Source organism: Callithrix jacchus, chromosome 13 (genome assembly GCF_049354715.1).
Source record: "Callithrix jacchus isolate 240 chromosome 13, calJac240_pri, whole genome shotgun sequence".
Lineage (NCBI taxonomy): Eukaryota > Metazoa > Chordata > Mammalia > Primates > Cebidae > Callithrix > Callithrix jacchus.
Genome location: NC_133514.1, coordinates 9,835,423 through 9,847,337, shown reverse-complemented (window position 1 = coordinate 9,847,337; position 11,915 = coordinate 9,835,423). Strand labels below are relative to the sequence as shown.

Genomic DNA, 11,915 nt, shown 5'->3' with positions numbered 1-11,915 from the left:
ATTTCCACTCACCCACTACGGTTCTTAAGCTCTCATCCTCAAGATGTGAAGCTGTGTCTAGAACATCTCCAGGAAGCTTCCCATCCACAATTTCAGTCCAAACTCACTTGCTGTCCCCCAGGTTGACGGCCTTCCTGCCAGTGAGCACAGTCTACACAGCATCCCACTGAATGTCTTCATGTTTCCTCTCCACACTGGAATCTGCTCTCTCACTTCCCTCCTTGCTCCGGTCCTGTCCGCCTTCAAAAAGGGCATGAAGCCTCTGTTGCTCCACAGGGTCACTTAACTTTAGTTAGACACTTAACTGGGGACACCTCTTCCACAGTGTCACTTGACTTTAGTTAGGCACTTACTGGGGACAACCTTTTTGGCACCGGGGACAGGTGGAAGACAATTTTTCCATGGGTGGGGGTGGGGGTGGTTTTGGAGTGAACCTGTTCCACCTCGTATCATCAGGCATTAGTTACATTCTCGTACGGAGCACACAACCTAGGTCCCTCCCACGCACAGTTCACAGTAGGGTCCACACTCCTATGAGAACTGAATGCCACTGCTGATCAGACAGGATGCAGAGCTCAGGCAGTAATTCTCATTTGTCCATGACTCACCTCCTGCTGTGTGGCTGAGTTCTTAAAAGGCCACAGATTGACACTGGTTCTGAGCCCAGAGGCTGGGGACCCACGCCAGGAGCAAGGAAGAGGTTTGGAAAAGGCAGCCTGGGATTCCAACCTAGCTTTGGTGATGACGAACCTTTATCGTTGGAGGCAACACATTGATCCTATGAACCAAACTACGGTGTTCCTTAAAATAAGGACACTAAGGTGCTCTTCCCTTTATGATGGATTGAAGGCAGCATTTGTGACTTCATAGAAGTGTTATCAGCTGGATAACTCCTATAGGCCAGACAGTATTGTCAAAACACATATTTACTGTAGTAGTATTGGCTAATACCAATTGATTACTAAGAAATACTCATCCGTTATAATAACTCATAGTCACATGAATCCTTTTACTCCCTGTTACCATTACAATCTTTTTCAGAAACATACATCAAAGAGAGAAATGAACATTAGATAGATTATTTACCTTAATCAAAGTCAAAAGTGACTGATCAACAAGGCTGTTGCAGACTCCATATACTTCACTCAGGCCCTGTACTCTGTATTTCTCTGAATTCGGCAGTGCTGGCTTCTGTAAGTTTCTTTGCTATTTGTGTTCTGAGCCTAGAACCTGACAGCAGCTGATGCTCCAGGGATATTTGCTGACTGAGAGTCTTAAGTGAGCCTCACAGGCTCTCCTTGGCATACGCCTCTGAAAGCCGCTTCTTTGGGATTTCATGTGAAACACCTGGGATCTCATCTTTGGCCCACACCCTTTATGTAGATGAAGTCAGGTTTATTAGCAGATGCCATCTGTCAGAATTCCCATTGATCCTCATTATTGAGTAAAGAGATTTATTGCTCTCAGGAAATGGTGGCAAGGATTACTGTTGACCTCTCCACAAACTGGGCTCTCAGATATTGATACGGCCAGAAGGATGCACCCATCTGGGTCTACAGATGCATGAGATTGTAGCAAGAACAGGTCCCCATGGGTGTGATTCATCCTTGAGTCCAGCCCTTCCTGTGCAGAAGCAGGATCTGAACGTCTCTGAGAAGGAAAGAGACATGAACTCCCAGGGTGTACAAGTCAGTCAGGTGCAAGACCAGAGAGAAGGGGCTTCAGAAATGGAGTTCTGTGCTTACACTGAAATGTGCATACTTTGGGGAGGACTGAGGCACAGCACAGTGGAACAGAAGAGGAGTTGAAATAGACCACACAGAGTACCTTTGTGGCCCCCATGTCACTTTGAAATTTCTCTGATCTAACAGCTCCATCTATGGGCATGTTTTCTACATATATTCTGGGCCTCCATATGTGCCATTCACATGTTTGATTGGTATGGATTTAGATAGCCCTCCCTGGGATGGCACAGCCCCCTCAGGGTGAGTGGCAGCAGATGGAGAGGCCACCCTGACTCACAGCACAGAGCATAAACTAACACACGCAAGACAGAATTTTACAAGGTTAGCTGGGAAAGACACAAAACTCAGAAATTGACAAATGAATTTTAAATCTACATAAAAATAACTGCACATCAAAAGAAATTATATAGAGAATGACAAACTCTAAAATTATTTCGAATACATATGACAGAGTCAATTTCAAACTATGTAAAGAGATGCTAGCAATCAAAAAATGAAAAGGCCAAGAAAGTAGAAAAAAAGATACTTCAGGGAAAATAAATACAAGTGCTTCTTAGGTATTAAATCATTTTGACCCTAATTTTTATGAAAAATGTAAACCAAGACTCCACCAGGACATCAAATTTTACTTTGCACGTCGGAAATGATTTTGAAAGCTCTATAATGCAGGTATCAGCTGCTTTCAGCCACAAAGACCAGGAAACCAAACGAACAGTGGATTCCAAAGTAAGATCGTGTTTCTCCTAAGTCGTGACACAGTCAGATGTGGGCAAACAGGAGTGGGTGCAATATCACAACCGTGGCCTCAGGAACCAAGGAGTCTTGTATCTTCCTGCTCCTCCATCCATATGAAGGAATTATCTTTGTGGTAAAAGACAGCTGTTGGTGCAAGTCCAAGCGCTTCCATGATCCAAAAAGAAATAAGGAAGAACACATAAAAGAATCACAAAAAATATAACCCAAACACAGAAATTCCCTTCATTATTTTAAAGAGTATCCCTCTTAGGGATTACCTCTTATTGGTCAGACAGAGCTCAGTGGTCACTGAGCTGCAAGAGAGTCTAAGACATCAAGTATTCCTAGAGGAACATGTGGGCAGGAAGGAAGGGCAATGACAATTGGTAAGCATTACGTGGTACAAAAGTAATTGGGGCTTTGGACCATGAATTTTAAATCATTATAACTGGCTCAGACACAGCATTGTGAATCCAAATAGGAACAATTACGATCAACACATTTTTGCCAACGAAAAATAAGTTGGTTTATTTCTGTAGTGTAAAGATCTGTGCTTCAGGATTCAGTGAACTCTTGGAAAGCATTTTGTGCATCCTGCTGGCTGTGAAAGCACTTTCCTTGCAGAGAGTTGTCCAGATGCTTGAAGAGGTGGTGGTCGGTTGGCGAAAGGTCAGGTGAATATGGCAGATGAGGCAAAACGTCACAGCCCAATTCGTTCAGCTTTTGAAGCACTGGTTGAGTGGTGTGCCACTGGGTATTAGGTAAAAAAGAATTGGGCCCTTTCTGTTGACCAATGTCGGCTACAGCTGTTGTAGTTTTTGGTGCATATCATGAATTTGCTGAGCATACTTTGAAGATGCAATGGTTTCTCGGGGATTCAGAAAGCTGAATCAGTAGTAGGTCAGACTGGCCACAGGGCACCACACAGCGACCATGACCTGCTTTTGGTGCAAGTTTGGATTTGGGAAGTGCTTTGGAGCTTATTCTCCGTCCAACCACTGAGCTGATCTCCGCTGGCTGTCGTATAAGATCCACTTTTTGTTACATGTCATAACCCGATTGAGAAATGATTTGTTGTTTCATAGAATAAGTGAAGGCAACACTTCCAAAAGACGATTTTTTAAATTTTCTGTCAACTCATGAGGCTCCCACTTGCTGAGCTTTTTCACCTTTCCAGTTTGCTTCAAATGCTGAACAACTGCAGAACGGTTGACGTTGAGTTCTTTGGCAATTTCTCGTGTAGTTGTAAGAGGGTCAGCTTGAATGAATGCTCTCGCTGGTCGTGGTCAACTTCCAATGGGCGGCCACTGTGCTCCTCATCCTCAAGGTCATCCTTGCAAACTTCCCGAAGCACCACGGCCCTGTGTGCTGCTCAGCGCAGCGGTGCAGTGGGTCAAAATGTGTTGTCCTGGGCCGAACGCGTTGTTCATGTTGTGAGTTATCTCTGCTGCTTTATGACCCATTTTGAACTAAAATAAAATAATTGCTCGAATTTGCATTTTGTCTAAGATCATTTCCACAGTAAAATAAATATAAAATAGCGCTGGGCACGGTGGCTCAAGCCTGTAATCCCAGCACTTTGGGAGGCCGAGGTGGGTGGATCACGAGGTCAAGAGATCAAGACCATCCTGGTCAACATGGTGAAACCTTGTCTCTACTAAAAATACAAAAAATCAGCTGGGCATGCCTGTAACCCCAGCCACTCAGGAGGCTGAGGCAGGAGAATTGCCTCAACCCAGGAGGCAGAGGTTGCAGTGAGCCGAGATGGCGCCGTTGCACTCGAGCCTGGGTTAACAAGAGCGAAAACTCCATCTCAATAAATAAATAAATAAATAAAAAATAGACAGCAACTAGTAAGTTACCAGCAAAAAAGCGTAAAGTGACACATGTGCATTAAAATGGTCTAAAATGTAACCACCTTTATTTAAGAATGTATTCCATTATCAACCAGCAAATTTCAACGATACAAATACTGCAATTACTTTTGCACCAACCAGGGCTTTCTAAAAGAAATTCCACTGGGCAACAGTCGGGGTGACTTTTGTTTTCAGTAAATAGAACAAACTTTAGTGAGGACAACATAGCAACAATTTCAAAATACTTAAGACACAATCTTTAACCCGGCAATTCTCTTTCTAAAAACATATTACAAAGATATTGTCATTTACGGGCAAACTGATGACTATAAAATTATATTCATTGCTGTCTAAACTTGTCACGCCAAAGCTTAGAAATACACAGATTATAACAACTTGACAACATTTACACAATATAAAAATAGTAAAGTGATGGCTTGTGCGAAAGCTGGAATAGTATAGGGCATAATTGTAATGATGTTCTTTGAGTTTTGATACACAACGTGTGCAAGACATAGCATTAGAAGGAAAAAGCAAGTGAGGAAGAATGTGTAAAATTGGGAAGTGGTGGTTTCCAGGAGCAGAACTGCAGGGCTGAGGGAACAGATGGGAGCCTGTTACCCTTTCCACCTGTTGTTCCAGCTGCATGATTCAAGATATAATTTGGGAGGCCGACACAGGTGGATCACCTGAGGTCAGGAGTTCCAGACCAGCCTGGTCAACATGGTGAAACCCCATCTCTGAAAAGAAACCAAAATTAGCCGAGCATGGTGGGGCATGCCTGTAATCCCAGCTACTGGGGTCGGCGCTGAGGCAGGAGAATTGTTTGAACCCGGAAGCTGAGGTTTTAGTGAGCCGAGATCACTCTTGCACTCCAGCCTGGGAGAAAGAGCGAGACTCCATCTCAACAAAAAAAAAAAAAAAAAGAAAAAGAGATTTTATAATTAAAACAATATCAAAGATTCTAAAAGAGGGCGACAGACATGTCAAACGTTTTGATATTTCTTAAAGTACACATAGATATGTTAATGGTACAAATTTTACAAATGACATTCATTTCTTAACATTAACCCACCATTTCACTTTAGTTTTACTTATTCTTGACCTAGTGTCTTAATGAGCTCATTTGGCCTTAGCCTGAAAAAGTCATTTTGTTCTTTTCACACTGGCCCCAGGAGGAGGCTACACACCCTATAACCTCTCCCTGAGGGTGGAAATGCCCCTGAATTCTGCACTGGTTTAACTTTCCACAATATCGGGTTCTGGTCTGGGGCTCCAGAGAGTGGCAGGGCCCATCTTCAGAAAATAAGAGGCATTTGTTCCCCAACTTATAAATGAAATTTTGTTTTCTTTATATTTTTCAATATCAAAAAGAAAATATTCAAGTAGATGGCCAACAGAAAAGTAAATCAGGGTCCTCAGCCTCCCTATCAGCCTGGACCCAGTCCAGACACTCTAAACATAAAGTCTCACGGCCACAAGGAAAGCTGGGAAAACAGCAGAACACAAAGAAGACCTGGAGGGCAAGGGCAGCCCTGCCCCCACCCATCACATGCACACCTCCTCTCACTGCAGCATCTGTCTCAGCCCTTCTCCCAGCAGACCTATAAATCCAGGCTGACTCCTCACTCCCCACACAGTCGATCCTGCTCTTCCTTCTGCAGGTGACTCCAGCCACAATGAGGACCCTCGCCATCCTTGCTGCCATTCTCCTGGTGGCCCTTCAGGCCCAGGCTCAGCCATCCCCGGCAAGAGCTGACAAGATTGCAGCCCAGGAACAGCCTGTGGCAGAGGACTGTGACTTTGCCCTCTCCTTCACATGGGATGCAAGCTCAGGTTTTAGAGCTTCAGGTGAGATATTCCAGCATTGCGGAGCTAGGAGTCTAGAGAGAAAAACCCAGGCACCTCTAGAATCAGACTCGATAGCTCGCTCTTTCTAGAGAGGAAAAACCAGGCACCTCTAGAATCAGACCCAACAGCTGGCTCTTTCGAGAGAAAAATAAACAGCTAACTCTAGAATCAGATTCAACAGCTGGCTCCCTCTAGAGAGGAAAAACTAGGCACCTCTAGAATCAGACCCAACAGCTGGCTCGTTCTAGAGAGGAAAAACCAGGCACCTCTAGAATCAGACCCAACAGCTGGCTCGTTCTAGAGAGGAAAAACGAGGCACCTCTAGGATCAGACACAACAGCTGGGTGTTTCTCTTCTGTGAACACCTCCCCAGGCCTCAATTTCCTCATGTGCAGAGTACAAGGAAGGAACCAGTTGATATTCCACGAATGACTTTTCTCCAAAGATGTTGGATTTTCTGACAATTCTGAGACTCACACTTATTTTATGCTCTGCAGAAGCATCCTGGGCCATCTCCCCTGCATCATTGGTGAGAGGCCACTTTTGAAGAAATACAGTTCACTTTGTCTATTAGAGGAGTTTTAGAAACTGGGGACAGGTCTAAGAGTGTGATCAGATACCTGGGTGATGGGGAAGGAGCATGAAAACGTGAGTGAATGAGAACAGGTCTCTAATCCTACCTGTGAGCAGCACTGCAGTGTACATTGATTCCTGTTGACGGGCTGATTTTGCTGCTGCTGTGATCTGGCCACCATGTTGAACGCGATCAGCCCAGGAGGTAACTGCACGGGGATTCTCCTTACCACCCCGTCTGACCACAGTCCTAATGCCTGATGCTCTATGTGTCCCCAGGAGGTAACTGCACAGGGCTTCTCCTTACCACCCTGTCTGACCACAGTCCTAATGCCTGATGCTCTATGTGTCCCCAGGCAAGGACCCGCTTGCGATGCTCTTACAGAATAGGAGTCTGTCTCCTTGAAGAAAGCGAGTATGGAACTTGCGCCTCTGATAGGATCCAATACAAGTTCTGCTGCCTCTGAGCCTGCAGAACAGAAGAAACAAGTTCATAACTTGCTTTCCGACCAGGAAGATAACTTTCATTATGCCTGTACTTGGTCCCCGGCTTCCTTTCTTCACCTCTCACAAAGTCCTTGTAGCAAGTTTTCTGTGTTTGCACCTCTGTAATGTTCGATACGTGTCTTAGTCAGGATGGTCAGATGCAGGTACCAGAACCTAAATTCTGCATGTTAAACAAAAGACACTTCCAATCCTAGGAAGATCGCAGATGAACAGCAGCCTCAGACACACAGTGTTAGGAAAGCTCAAATGACGCTGCCCACCTACTGCTCTGCCTTTCCACTCCGCCTCATTGGGACTAGATTCAAGCAAAGACCATGCTTAAGTGTTCCCGACACCATCATTGTCAGTTTCAAGCTCACATGGCCATAACATTGCTTCTCCTCAGGAAAAGCCAGCACGTTCTTTCCAGAAGTGTTTGAGTTGTCCTGAGCAGTTCTGGATCGCATATCTGCTTTTTAGACCTGACAAAGTATCAGCTCCATGGGGAATAAAAATGCAATTAAAGTGGAAGTGGCTTTCACAAAGATGTGATGAGTAGAACAGAAAGCACAGGGCCACCTCGCCAGAATGTCCTCATTAAGAGTATTTTCCCGCCATATCTACTAATATCTAGCTGTCAAACACACGGAGTTGTCTGCACACGTAGAAAGCGCGTGCACACAATTGCTCCATGGCTCTGGGTGGCAGGAACTCTCTTAAAGCTACACAGAATCTGGTTCTTCCTGGAAAATACTGCTTCTAAGGCATCAGGAAAAGTGAAGGGAGGAACAAGAGATCTCCAAGTCACCCAAGTCCCTGCTGGTGCTGCAGGGCACTGAGGTTCTAATTCCCAAAACATCCTGCACATCAGTGGGTCAGCAGAAAACCAGGTCTCTGGAAAGGGAATGAACCAGGAGTGTTTTGGGGGATGCTCAGAGCATTTGCTGGGAAGGCCACAGCGCCCCCTGCTGTCCTCCCTCCAACTGCAGCCTCCCCACCAGGCACAGCACACGTGAGGTCTGCAGCTTCCTGAGCCTGTCTTCCTCCTCCCCTCCAAGAGGATAGGGTCACTGCCTAACCCCGAGGTCCCTGAGGGCCAGGCTGATGTCCCTGGGGTGTGATGTGACCCTTCCTTCTGTCTGTCCTCCCCTTCCCTGATTCCCACAGTCTCCTTGAACCCTTGTCCAATGTGTCCTGCAAATGTCCTCTCAGGACATGACCCCCAGCTGGAAGAGTCCAGTGTGAGCCCATCGTACTTACTCTGGATCTGGTAGTTGCTTCTGGGGACTTGGATGTACGTGTTTGGGGAAAAGGCTGTATTCCAGACACAGCTACTCTCAGCAGGTGCTCACGGTTAAAGTGCCCCAGGGAGTTTGAGTGACACAGAAAGATTACAGGCTTTAAAGAAAGGACGGTGTCTCAAGGGGCTAATCACCATTTCTGACTCAATCATCTCATGACCCTGACATTGCTGCGACCACCAGCATCAACAGCAAATGCCCAGAGCCCAGGAGAAGGATGCAGGTGTTTTCCGCATCCACCCCATGCAGATTCTGAGATGGTCTTGGTCCTGGACTGAGGCTCTGCCTGTCTGAAGAGGCAGCTCAGGGGTCCAGGCAACCCTTTGGGACACCACACAGCTGGAGAGCCCAATACAGGTCCCAGGAGGACACGGTAGGCCTGAGAAATGACACAGAGAAATGTTCTGAGCTCTTCCTCTTGTTTAGACGGTGATGGAAACATATTGGGATTCATGGGATGAAGGCCAGGAGCCTTCAGTGGTTTCTAAGAGCTGCCACTGATTCAAAGTCATGCAGTCATACGTTCCTTCCCATATTGTTCCAAACTGTGGTGTGGGCCGGGCTGACTCCATCTGGGGGCATCTGCACCACCCATGGAAGGGCACCCAACTCACTGCCCAGACCTGGGACTTTCAGCTAAAATTCCACCTTGTCATTGAGGTCTTTCTCCATTTCTCAATTTTAAATTGCAACAAGTTCCCCCTAGTGACCTCCAGCTAACTGTAGAATTGTAACCATGTCACCTTCTGTACATTTCACTGACTCTCTGTAATGTTTAACTTTCTACAATAGAAGGGGAGAGGCATGTTTCACTCATGGTTATATCACAGTGCATAGATAACTGCCTAACACGAAGCAGGGGATCAATAAATTCATTATGAATAAGTGAATTATAATCATTATCAAGTAATTATATAAAATTGTATTATCACTAAACTGTATAGGAAAAAACAAACCTACTGAGGTAAGGCAGTCTATGTGTCTAGTGCCTGTAATAGCATACCTTTAAGAAACAAAATAAAAACACTGAATTCTAAAATGTAGAAAAATATCCTGGATGAAATGTGGCTTCATGAAGCATTTGGACTGTAGGAGACAGACAGAGATCAGCCAGGCGCGGTGGCTCACGCCTGTAATCCCAGCACTTTGGGAGGCCGAGGCGGGTGGATCACGAGGTCAAGAGATTGAGACCATCCTGGTCAACATGGTGAAACCCCTTCTCTACTAAAAATACAAAAAATTAGCTGCGCATAGTGGCGCATGCCTGTAATTCGAGATAGGTGAAAGGCTGAGGCAGAAGAATTGCCCCAACCTAGGAGGCGGAGTTTGCTGTGAGCCGAGATCGCGCCATTGCACTCCAGCCTGGGTAACAAGAGCCAAACTCTGTCTCAAAAAAAAAAAAGACAGAGATCATTTTATCTTGGAGTGGCAATGAAGGATTTCATGGTGACACATGAAGACACTGAAAATGTAGACAGGTTAGAAGAAAAGGTAGACCAGCACGTTCAGTGGAGAGAACAGCGTCCTGGCCCTCAAGCCAAATTGGCGCCCCCCAAACTTCAACCCCTTGAGGCTGTGGCCACATTAGAGGGTACCCTAGGCCACTGGTGCCTCTCAGCAGATCTCCAGCTCGACTGCAGATGCCGCACCGCTGCTTGACACAGGCTGTGGCCGGCACTCCCTTGCTCCTGGGCCATCACCTCTCAGCACACTGACTTCAGGGGGCCCCTCCCACCACAGCCAGCACCTTCTGCTGTGCAGAAGCAGACACACATCCACCGCACTTCCAGGGACTCTTTTGACCCAAGACCCTTGGTGTGGCAGGTGCTCTCTTGCTGTGACAGTTCCCTCTTGAAAACCACCCAACATCATCGACTAAGACCTAGGCTCCCAATTCAGGGCAGCAGTGACATAGAAATGGGCCTCACAGCATGACAGTTTAGGGAACTCTCACTTGGCCCATCGCCCCAAGCCACCAGCTTCCTCAAGCAGGACAGCGGCCTCCTAAAGTCAATCCGATGGAAGCTGTGGCATGGGCTATGGAACCCCAAGAGGACGAAGCTCCTTCAGAGAGTCCTAACTGTCTTAACTCTCTACCTCATGGCCACCAGCGCCTCAGCACAGTTAGGCCAGACCCATCATGGTGAAGACCTTGGTAATCACAGAAGTGTCAGGTTCTTTTTCCCTTAGAGATAACATCATTCACATTTTCTCCAGGAATGAGAATGCCTCTTATTGTCATAAGAGGTCCATCGTCTCAATATCAACCATTTAGTGGATGATGCATTGTGGATGGATAGCATGCTGTGATCCCCTGAGGACTGAAGGCCCAGGCCCAAATGCACCCAGCAGGCCCAAAATGCTTCTTCTGCACCACACCTCCCATCTTGATTAGCAGCTTCCAGCAGAAGCTCCAGCTCTTACTACTTGGAAAGGTAGCTAATGTCTCCCACTCACCCCTCCCTGGAGGTGTAGGGATTACTGCTCCAAGACCCAGGCACAGACTGAGTCACTAAACAAAGAGAAGCCTTCACACTAGTGAACATAGACTACATTAGCTGACAACCACATGGAAGCATCATTCCCAAACATAGCCTGTGTTAATGGTGGAGAAAGACTCTGAAGAAATGTGGGTGAAAGCTTACCCATGATCGATGTCAATATGGAAGCATCTGGAAGGAAGCCCTGAGTGATAAGATGTCAGTGCTCTACCAGAGAAGATGTCTGGTATCTTATGTTCCCGTGGTTGTGGGGCTGCTGTCACACTCAGGATTCGAAGCCCAAGAGCTGCTAGAGCAAAACTGCCCTGGTCAGAACTTGTACCCCAGCTGGAAAGCCGGGGACTGCTGGAATCCTGTGAAGGTCTGTGCTCCACGTGCCACCAGACCTCAGTCCACACCTGAGAACTCAATCCTTAGGCATCGAATGGGTCTAGTGGCATTGAGCTGAAACACCAGCAGCCCTCACTGTCACAAATAACACTAAAGACTAGCAGGTGAGCCGAGCACAGTGGCTCACCCTGTAATCCCAGCACTTTGGGAGGCCAAGGCAGGTGGATCACCTGAGATCCAGAGTTGATACCAGCCTGACCAACATGGAGAAATCCTGTCTCTACTAAAAATACACAATTAGCTGGGTGCGGTGGTGCATGCCTGTAATTCTTGCTACTGGGGAAGCCGAGTCAGGAGAATTGCTTGAACCTGGGAGACAGAGGTTGCAGTGAGTCGAGATTGAGCCACTGAACTCCACCCTGGTCAGCAGGAGTAACACTCTGTCTCAAAAACCAAAAAAAAAAAAAAAAAGAAGGAGACGACCATAGATGGCCCTCCCCAGGAAAGCCCAGGTGTGAATTCAAACTGGCTAACAAC

At 46.5% G+C, this 11,915-nt stretch overlaps 1 pseudogene; it reads right to left on the bottom strand.

The window, feature by feature from the left end:
• Positions 1 to 2,803: 2,803 nt before the first annotated feature.
• Positions 2,804 to 11,196, bottom strand: LOC144579035 (histone-lysine N-methyltransferase SETMAR pseudogene; annotated as a pseudogene).
• Between the last annotated feature and the right edge of the window lie 719 nt (positions 11,197 to 11,915).